We start from the raw sequence: 8,955 nt of genomic DNA, 5'->3' as shown, positions 1-8,955 counted from the left end.
GGCAATAAAGTGGTCGATGATAACACAAATCATCAAGGGCAAGGACGGTATTCTCTTCATGAATCCGATTGATATCCTGGAAGAGCTCATATGGTTGATGAAGATCACGACATATTTGTCGAGAGGTTTCAAGAAGATGTAATCAATTAGCGACGACATCAAATCAAAGGAATGATGAAGCGAAAGGTTATTGGAACCATGGGTACAACACAAACTCGAAATCAAGCTTGCTGTTCAAGGCAAAATGATATGATGAGGAAAATCGACATAAGCTTAGCTCATCATCGACAATTTGTGCTTCAGGAAGAAGGACCAGGTAGCACAGTTAAATTTAGCACAATAATGATATAGCCGATCAGGCTTGGGATGAAGTGATCGGGTAGAAACTTGTAAGCAAGGAAGATTGCTAAGAATGGTTGAATCATAGAAAGGACACGATTCAGTTATCGATGTATTTGAGTGACTAACCACTCAGAACCTAGGAAACATTGGAATCAGTGAGAATGTAGTACTTGATGAAGAACTCATAAGAAGTTATGGTGTTCCGTGATAACCTCGAGATACCAGGGAGTAATACTCGATGACGGATCAAAGTAGAGGTTGGACTGGGGGATTGCTCTGTAGAAGACAAGTGCTTAAACTTGCACAGGAAATGGTATTTAAAGGAGAACATGGTCGGAACCATGATTGAAAAAGGCCAAATACCAGATATAAGGTGAACTTATACCAAGGGAATAATTAATTTTAAAAGAAGCTTCGATGGGAAGATCTACATCGTGTCCATGGGTATGAACACAAAGTTTAAGGTCGACTCCCACTTCTCCACTGCATAACCTTACATTCACTTCTCGTTTCGATAATGGCATTAGTGTTGAAAGTTTTACCTGGTGAAATACCAAATGAGTATGACCCGTGAAAACTTCCGAGTTCACACATAGTAAGGAAGGCATAGGTTCAACCCATCAGGGCATCTTAGGAACATATACCACAAGCTTCAAGAGTAAATATCACCAGCTCGAAAGCAGAGTATGGTTGGCAAAAGGAGAGGATACAATTTACCAAAGGCATTATGTATCGGAGAAAGAACTCACAAGGTGATTAATTATGAAGGACAATGTCGAATGAAATCCAACAATGGATCGGGCGGTCCACAACGGAGCTGATGTGAGTATCGATACTCAATCAGAGGGAGAAAGAATGCACGAGCATCAGATTATAGAACATCTGAATAATTCGATGCTTAGATAACAAAGGAATTATGATTTCCAAAACAAGGGATCAGAAGCAGACACTCTGATCAACGATGGATAAGTTGGATAGACAAGAGGCACAATTGACGACAATTAGTTTGGTCCAGAACCAGCTCATGTCCGGAGTGACGTCTGGGCTGAAGGGAAGAATTCTATTGCTTGATGATTGCGAGCATTCGCAACATATCGAATTAATGTACTCAAAATAATAATGACAAAGGGTGCCAATAAGATTACTAGACTTATGGGATTAACCATAATGCAAGCAAGCAAGAATTTCAAGAGCAATAGCATGTCGAGGATTTTCGTAAGATCAAATAGTATTTCGAAGAATTTTATAAACACATGAACAACTGGGGATGAACGAATCCTCGACAAGTGTGAGGTATTATCCATAGGGGTATTCATGCGGCAAAGAATTGCAAAGCAGTAAGCTCAAAGGATTCTCGGAACAACGAAGAGAAGTTCATTGCACCTTGTAATAACAAGATCAATGGGATTGGATGTAAGAATGGCAGATGTATGCAGTTATCCATAAGGATATAACAGTGGTAGGGAATTTGCAAAAGCGATGGGCACAAGTGTCCCGGGAGAACATCGTAGAGTATCTTCAAAATCTTCTGGCGCAGTAGGCGATCATTTGTGATAATGGGCTCTCCGGGAGAAAGTAGTTACGAGAACCTAGAGTCAGATATAGTAAAATTATTTAACCCGAATAGAGGAGAGATTAGAGTCCCAGAGTATAGGTCCAGGAATAAAAGATCCTAATACCACCCAATGGCGACGTGGGCCCGTAAGGCACACAGCCATGTTAGTAAAAGTTTTGCAATGTCTAGACTCGACTTCGGCCAAGGAGTGTGGAAGGGGGATTCCTATAGGCAGTCGGCTCTGATACCAACTTGTGACGCCCCCAATTCAATCATACACTAATCATGCACGCAAACGTGTACGATCAAGATCAGGGACTCAGGGGGAAGATACATAACACAACTCTAAAAACATAAATAAGTCATACAAGCATCATATTACAAGCCAGGGGCCTCGAGGGCTCGAATACAAGTGCTCGATCATAGATGAGTCAGCGGAAGCAACAATATCTGAGTACAGACATAAGTTAAACAAGTTTGCCTTAAGAAGGCTAGCACAAACTGGGATACAGATCGAAAGAGGCGCAGGCCTCCTGCCTGGGATCCTCCTAAACTACTCCTGGTCGTCGTCAGCGGGCTGCACGTAGTAGTAGGCTCCTCCGGCATAGTAGGAGTCATCGTCGATGGTGGCGTCTGGCTCCTGGGCTCCAACATCTGGTTGCGACAACCAGGTAGAAGGGAAGGGGGGAAAGGGGGAGAAAAGCAACCGTGAGTACTCATCCAAAGTACTCGCAAGCAAGGAGCTACACTACATATGCATGGGTATATGTGTAAAGGGCCATATCAGTGGACTGAACTGCAGAATGCCAGAATAAGAGGGGGATAACTAATCCTATCGAAGACTACGCTTCTAGCAGCCTCCGTCTTGCAGCATGTAGAAGAGAGTAGATTGAAGTCCTCCAGGTAGCAACGCATAGCATAATCCTACCCGGCGATCCTCTCCTCATCGCCCTGTTAGAGAGCGATCACCGGGTTGTATCTGGCACTTGGAAGGGTGTGTTTTATTAAGTATCCGGTTCTAGTTGTCATAAGGTCAAGGTACAACTCCAAGTCGTCCTGTTACCGAAGATCATGGCTATTCGAATAGATTAACTTCCCTACAGGGGTGCACCACAAAACCCAACACGCTCGATCCCATTTGGCCAGACACACTTTCCTGGGTCATGCCCGGCCTCGGAAGATCAACACGTCGCAGCCCCACCTAGGCCTAACAGAGAGGTCAGCACGCCGGTCTAACTCCTATGGCGCAGGGGTCTGGGCCCATCGCCCATTGCACGCCTGCACATTGCGTGGGCGGCCGAAAGCAGAACTAGCCCCCTTAACACAATAGCAGGCCTACGTTCCAATCCGGCGCGCGCCGCTCAGTCGCTGACGTCTAGAAGGCTTCGGCTGATACCACGACGTCGAGTGCCCATATCTTTCCCACGTAGTTGGTTAGTGCGTATAGGCCAGTGGCCAGACTCAGATCAAATACCAAGATCTTGTTAAGCGTGTTATTATGAAGCAACCGCGAACGCCGACCAGGGCCAGGCCCACCTCTCGCCTAGGTGGTCTCAACCTGCCCTGTCGCTCCGCCACAAAGTAACAGTCGGGGGCCGTCGGGAACCCAGGCCCACCTCTACCGGGATGGAGCCACCTGTCCTTCTAGCCCCCACATCAGAATCATGTGCGGGTACACAACGAGCTGACCCGACTTTAGTCACCACCTGTATAGTATGTATATATGTATAGTATATACCCATGATCACCTCCCGAGTGATCATGGCCCAATATTATAGCAAGGCAGACTGACAAGAATGTAGGGCCACAGATGATAAACTAGCATCCTATAATAAGTATTTATGATTGCAGGTAAGTTATCAACAGATGTAGCAACAATGTGAGGCTATGCATCAGAATAGGATTAACGAACGGCAGTAACATGCTACACTACTCTAATGCAAGCAGTATAGAGGAGAATAGGCGATATCTGGTGATCAAGGGGGGGGGAGGGCTTGCCTGGTTTCTCAGACAAGGAAGGGTCGTCGATGACGTAGTCGACCACAGGGGCATCGGCATCGTCACAGGGTCTACTAGAGAGAAGAGGGGGGAGAAACAATAAATACATAGCAAGCAAGTGCATAACAAGACAACAAGCAGCTAAACGTGTTCTAACGCGGTATGAGGTGATACCGGTGAGGGGGGAAAACATCCGGGAAAGTATCCCCGGTGTTCCGTGCTTTTGGGCAGATGAACCGGAGGGGGAAAGTTGCGTGTTCGATATGCTAGGTGTGTGTGGCGGACGAACGGGTTGCATATCCGAAATTGTCTCGTCGTTCTGAGCAACTTTCATGTTGAAAATAATTTAATCCGAGTTACGGATTAAAAGATATGATTTTCTAAAGATTTACTAATTTCTGGAATTTAATTAATTCTTTAATTTAATTCGAAATTGGATTTATGACATCAGCATGATGTCATGCTGATGTCAACAGTCAACAGGGGTTGACTGGTCAACCTGACCAGCGGGTCCCACTGGTCAGTGACACATTTTAATTAAACATTTTAATTAACCTAATTAGTATTAATTAGGGGTGGGCCTCACTATCATACTACTTAATTAACTAATTAACAGATCAGGTTAATTAGGTAACTAATGTGTAATTAGTTTAATTAGTTGTTTAATTTAACTAATCAAAATAATTAAGCTAATTATTTCTTTAATTAACTAATTAATTAATTAATTATTTTTATTTATTTATTTTTATTTTTTTAGAAACGTTCTATGGGGGGGCGTGGGCCCCGTTTGGCAGTGGCCCAGGGCCATAGCGGGTCGGGCGCCAACGGGCGCAGGGGCGGGCGCTGCGGGTGCGGGCATGGGGGTGCAGGGCAGAGCCCCGTGAGCGCGCAAGCGCCGGTGCGGTGACCTAGGGGCGCCGCGGCGGATGAGGCCGGGCGGGCGACGGCAGCGGCCCAGGCGAGCCGGCGCAAGAGGCGAGGCCCGCAGCAGGGGGCCACGGGAGGCGGCGGTGCGCGCCACGGGCGGGCGTAGGACCCGAGCGCGGCCGTCGGCGAGTGAAGGCCAGGCCAAGGGCGGGAGCTCGCGACGCGGGGAGCAGGGGAGCGACAAGGGCCGTGGTGGCCGTGAGCGGGAGCTCGGGCGGCAGAGCGGGCAGTGGGGCGCCAGAATGCGCGAGGGAAAGAGGAGGGGGCTCAATGAGGGTGTAGGGGACAAGGCAGCGTGCTCGAGGAGGCTCGGAGTGGTCGACAGGGACGAAGCGGCGGAGTGGGAGGCAGGCCGGCGGGGTAGAACGACGAGGTGGAGGCGGCGGCGTCCTGGCGAGGCGCGACGGCGGGGCCGGGCGAAGTGCAGCGGTTAGTCGACGGCGGGGTCGTCCATGCCGAGGCAGGGGCGCGGCGTGGAGGCGGGCATCGCGCGAGGGAGAGGAGGGGCGCGGAGGAGTCCGGGAGGGGCGGCGCCGGTGCCGGCTGGTGGCGGCTCACATCGGGCGCGAGCGAGGGAGGAGGGGATCGGGCTCCTCCCGATCCAGATCCAGAGCGAGGGGGTGGGGGAGAGCGAGATTACTGTAGCCTGATTACCCGGGCGTCACACCGAGAGAACTCGCTGAGCACACTCTCAATATTGATCCGAAGTATAAGCCGGTCAGGCAGTTTCTTCGACGGTTCAACGAAGAGAGGCGGAAAGCTATTGGAGAGGAAGTCGCCCGGCTCTTAGCAGCTGGGTTTGTTGTTGAAGTTTTTCACCCGGAGTGGTTGGCTAACCCGGTGCTCGTGCTCAAGAAGAACGGCACCTGGCGGATGTGTGTGGATTACACAGACTTAAATAAGGCTTGTCCGGCTGATCCCTTTGCTCTTCCCCGTATTGACCAAATCATTGATGCTACGGCGGGTTGTGAGCGTTTAAGATTTTTGGATGCTTACTTTGGTTATCATCAGATCAAGATGGCAGTTAAGGACCAAGAGAAGACGGCTTTCATCACTCCGTTTGGAGCCTTCTGTTATGTATCTATGCCATTTGGGCTCAAGAGTGCTCAGGCGACTTATCAGCGATGTGTACAGAACTGTCTCCATGATCAAATTGGGCGCAATGTTCATGCTTATGTGGATGATATCATGGTGAAGTCCAGAGAGAAGGAAACCTTGATATCTGACCTGAAGGAGACCTTTGATAATCTCCGGGTTTATAAAATGATGCTTAACCCGGAAAAGTGTGTATTTGGTGTACCCGCAGGCAAGCTCTTGGGTTTCTTGGTTACAAACAGAGGCATTGAAGCTAATCCGGAGAAGATCAAGGAAATTACCTCTCTGGCTAAACCGGCGTGCATCAATGATGTTCAGCGACTGGCGGGTCGTGTTGCTGCTTTAAGCCGGTTCATAAGCCGGTTAGGTGAGAAGGCCCTACCGCTGTATCAGATGATGAAGAAAACAGACACTTTGTCTAGAGTGATGCTGCTAAAACTGCCTTTGAAGATTTAAAGAGACAGTTGTGTGAGCCACCGGTCCTTGCGGCTCCCATTGATAAAGAGCCGCTGCTGTTATATGTGGCTGCTAACTCACGAGCCATCAGTGTCGCCATCGTGGTGAAGCGTAAGGAGGCAGGCAAGGAGCATCCGGTTCAATGGCTGGTTTACTACATCAGCGAGGTGCTCATTGAGTCTAAACAAAGATACCCACATTGGCAGAAACTTGTTTATGGCGTGTTCATGACAAACCGGAAGCTGAAGCAGTACGTCCAAAGTCATCCTATAACGGTGGTAAGTTCCGCCCCTTTGGGAGACATCATTCAGAACAGGGAGGCCACAGGAAGAATCTCCAAGTGGGCTATTGAGCTTGGGTCCTATGGTTTGAAGTATATGCCTCATACTGCTATTAAATCTCAAGCCTTGGTGGACTTTATCAATGATTGGACAGAGTTGCAGGCACCTGAGGAGAAACCAGATAACACATATTGGACTATCCACTTTGATGGGTCGAGGCAGTTAGAAGGCTCAGGGGCTGGAGTTGTTTTAACTTCCCCTAGAGGTGACAAATTTCCTTATGTGCTCCAGCTTATGTTCTCCTGTACTAATGATGCAACTGAGTACGAGGCCTTGCTCCATGGTCTCCGGATGGCCAAAGAGATGAATTTGAGCCGGGTAAGGTGCTTGGGTGACTCAGATCTCGTGGCTCAACAGGTGTCAGACAAGTGGGACTCCAAGGATCCCCTTATGGCGGCTTACCATCGTGAAGTAGATTCTATGGCTGGACACTTCAAAGGTTACCAAGTAGAGTACATTGGTCGAAGGAAGAATGAGGCGGCTGATGCGTTAAGCCGGTTGGGATCTCAGCGTAAGCCGGTGCTGCCTAACACTTTTCTTGACGTCTTGCATAATCCTTCTGTCAAGGTACCTACAGAGGAAGAACTAGCAGTACCAGACCCGGAGGCACAGTTGGTGGCTGCGCTTCACGTCATCCTAGATTGGACATTGCCATGTCTGGCCTACATGACCCGGGGAGAGTTGCCTAAGGTTGAGACCTTGGCGAGACAAATCATCAGGCGATCCAAGTCTATGACAATTGTTAATGGCGAGTTACATCACCTCAGTGTCACGGGGGCATTTCAACGTTGTGTGTCGCCTGCGGAGGGTCAAGAGATACTTCATGAGATCCATGAAGGAGATTGTGGCCATCATGCCAACTCAAAATCTCTTGTGGCCAAGGCTTTCCGTCATGGTTTCTATTGGCTGACGACTCATGCTGATGTAGAGGATCTAGTCAGCAAATGTGACGGCTGTCAGAAATTCTCACGACGAGCTCATGTGCCTGCTCAAGAATTGAGGATGATTCCAATTACTTGGACGTTCGCAGTCTGGGGGCTTGACATGGTTGGACCTTTCAAGAGGTCTAAGGATAAAAAGACACACCTCCTGGTGAAGTGGATAAGTTTACAAAGTGGGTTGAGGCAAAGCCGGTCAGTAAGTGTGATGCAGCCACATCAGTTCAGTTCATCAAAAAGGTGATCTTTCGTTTTGGTTTTCCACACAGCATCATAACTGATAATGGCACTAATCTCTCCAAGGGTGCCATGGAAGAGTTCTGTCAACAAGAACATATCCGTCTTGATGTTTCGGCTGTTGCGCATCCTCAATCTAATGGTCAAGCAGAAAGAGCTAATCAGGAGATCCTGAAAGGTATCAAACCACGGCTCTTGGTCCCCTTATAACGGACTCCGGGTTGTTGGGTGGAGGTGTTACCCTCTGTACCGTGGAGCATCAACACTACGCCTAACACATCCACATGTTACACACCTTTTTTCATGGTCTATGGAGCAGATGCAGTCCTGCCAAGTGACATCTGGCACGACTCACCCTGCGTGGCGGCTTATGTTGAGGCTGATAATGAAAAAGCTCGTCAGGATGCACTTGACTTGTTGGATGAGGAGCGAGACTTGGCAATAGCCCGCTCAGCGATTTACCAGCAAGACCTTCGTCGCTATCACAGCTGCCGGGTTAGAAGCAGAACCTTTCAGGAAGGCGACTTAGTGCTCCGACTCATCCAGGATCAGTCTGATATGCACAAGCTATCCCCTCCTTGGGAAGGACCCTTTGTGGTCAGCAAGAATCTGAAAAACGGGTCATACTACCTCATTGATATTCGAGAGCACAAAGACTCACGTAAGTCGGAAGAGGAGACCCGCCGACCCTGGAATATAGCCCATCTTCGGCCTTACTATACCTGAGCCACCGGCTCTCAAGATGTATATATTTTGACGATGTATATATTATATAAAGCAATAAAGCAGGACCTCTGTCCTTTTTTACCCTCAAAAATCTATATGTCCTTTTTATCATATGGTGGAAACAACCAACAGGGAGCGGATTACATCTGAATCCGGCTTTCCCTTTGGTCTGGCTTATGATCATATCTGAATCTAGCCATGATCACTTGGGGGCTTCCTGTTCAAACATAGGTCGTATTCGAACCAAAGAGAACATAGCTGTCGATACCCACTTGATTGGCATACTGCCAAAACCCACTTGGGGGCTTCTTGATCATATTTGAATCATAGCTTTACCCCT

The sequence above is a fragment of the Triticum aestivum genome, chromosome 2B (genome assembly GCF_018294505.1).
Source record: "Triticum aestivum cultivar Chinese Spring chromosome 2B, IWGSC CS RefSeq v2.1, whole genome shotgun sequence".
In the NCBI taxonomy this organism is placed as follows: Eukaryota; Viridiplantae; Streptophyta; class Magnoliopsida; order Poales; family Poaceae; genus Triticum; species Triticum aestivum.
The sequence above is the reverse complement of the archived record's forward strand: the minus strand, read 5'-3'. Positions refer to the sequence as shown.